The following is a 1934-nucleotide window of genomic DNA, read 5'->3' as shown; positions in this document are numbered from 1 at the left end:
AAATTCAAGCCTGGCCTGCAGAAATCATTGAGATTCTGTCACAACATAAAAACATAGAAAAGAAGCAGCAATATGAATCAGTGCAGAGTCCCTGAATTCAATCCCTAAGACTGAAAGTTTACAGTTCACAAAATAATAAAATTTTGAGCTTGATTTAAATTTATTTTAGTTTTTCAAAGAAAATAAAAATAGTAAGCTCTCCCTGTGAGTGGCCTGAGGTGACCTGTGAAGATGGTTTTTCTACTCTCTCAACCTAGAAAACCCCACAAAATCATTCAAATCAAGAGGCTCAAATCTTCATGTTCACTTTAAGAACACACGTGAAACTGCCCAGGCCATCGAGGGTATGCATATCCGGAAGGCCACCAAGGATCTCAAGGATGTCACCTTAAAGAAGCAATGTGTGCCATTCCGGCGTTACAATGGTGAAGTTGGTAGGTGTGCCCAGGCCAAACAGTGGGGCTGGACACTGGGTCGGTGGCCCAAAAAGAGTGCTGAATTTTTGCTGTATGTGCTTAAAAATGCAGAGAGTAATGCTGAGCTTAAGGGTTTAGCTGTACATTCTCTGGTTATTGAACGTATCCAGGTGAACAAAGCACCCAAGATGCACCGCTGCTGTACTTATAGAGCTCATGGATAGAGCTGGATTAACCCATCCGTGAGCTCCCCCTGCCATACTGAGACGATCCTTACTGAAAAGGAACAAATTGTTCCCAAACCAGAAGTGGAAGTTGCACAGAAGAAAAAGATATCCTAGAAGAAACTAAAGAAACAAAAACTTACGACATGGGAAAAAATTAAGCATAAAATAAATGCAAGTAAAATTAATATTGCCTATTAGTTAAAAAAAGAAAAATAGTAAAAAATGTTAGAAATTATGCAGAATTTCACTAAACAAAATAATAGGAATCCAGAAATTGTTGTGTTGCATATTGTTATATTCAAATTAGTTGTTCAGATTACCAGATATAAGCATTCAAAAAGTTATAAAAAATTTTAAAAATGATTTATATTTAAATATTTACTTATTCTTGTTATGGAGAATGGGAGGGAAGGTTTTTTTTTGCTTGAAAGGTGGGCGAGATGTTTCACTTAGACATTTTACATCATAAGTATATACATGAAAAATATCCCTCTATGGCCAGCCAGATAGTTCAGTGGATTAAAGCATCAGCTTAGGTAGGCACAGGGGCTGGGGGCTTGGTCCCCAGGCCTGTCATGCTGGCCCCACCCCCAGGGCACACTGAGATGGTGACTGAGACTGGGCATGGAGGCATGTGCCTATAATCCCAGAGTTTGGGAGGCTGAAAACAGGAGAATCACTACAAGTCCAGTCTGTATAGTGAGACCCTCTAGACCATGCACTAAATACATTTAAAAAAATAAAAGAAAGCAAAATACCTTTATCCAGGTCTGGTGGTGCATGACAGCACTCAGGAGGCTGAGGTAGGAGAATCACCTGAAGTACACAAGGAGACCCAGTCTCAAAAAAGAAAAGAAAAGAAAAAAGAAAAATACCCTTCTATTACCAATTAATTCCCATTTACAAACTCAACTAAGAAAGAATCTATTGCAGAAAACTGAAAAGTTATTTCTTCCCCTTCCCTCCCCTATTTTCTCAAGGCTTGGTGTCCCTCCTGGTGGAAGATGGGAGAAGACAGCAGGACAGCTCTTCTGCATTGATGTTACTGTAAGTGTCCTTTACAGCCCATCTGTAAGATGCCTGGCATCTCCACAGTGCTTTGTACGAAGCCCTGACTGAGAACCTTTGAATGTTTTTCTAGTGATCAGGGCATTATATTTTCCTCCATTTGCTTCCCCTGCACTGCCCCTTTTTGTTTTTCAGAGCCCTGCTAAGGAAGAACTTAAAGGTGCTCAGGGCTCTTTTTCTTGCATAGTACTAACTTGTCTTGGCCATGAAGCATGCTATGGCT

At 40.1% G+C, this 1934-nt stretch overlaps 1 pseudogene; it reads left to right on the top strand.

Moving 5' to 3' along the window:
* The first annotated feature begins 252 nt into the window (after positions 1–252).
* LOC101572864 lies at positions 253–787 on the top strand (annotated as a pseudogene).
* The last annotated feature ends 1147 nt before the right edge of the window (positions 788–1934 follow it).

Source organism: Octodon degus, unplaced genomic scaffold (assembly GCF_000260255.1).
Source record: "Octodon degus isolate 3935 unplaced genomic scaffold, OctDeg1.0 scaffold00134, whole genome shotgun sequence".
Classification (NCBI taxonomy): domain Eukaryota; kingdom Metazoa; phylum Chordata; class Mammalia; order Rodentia; family Octodontidae; genus Octodon; species Octodon degus.
The sequence above is the reverse complement of the archived record's forward strand: the minus strand, read 5'-3'. Positions and strand labels throughout refer to the sequence as shown.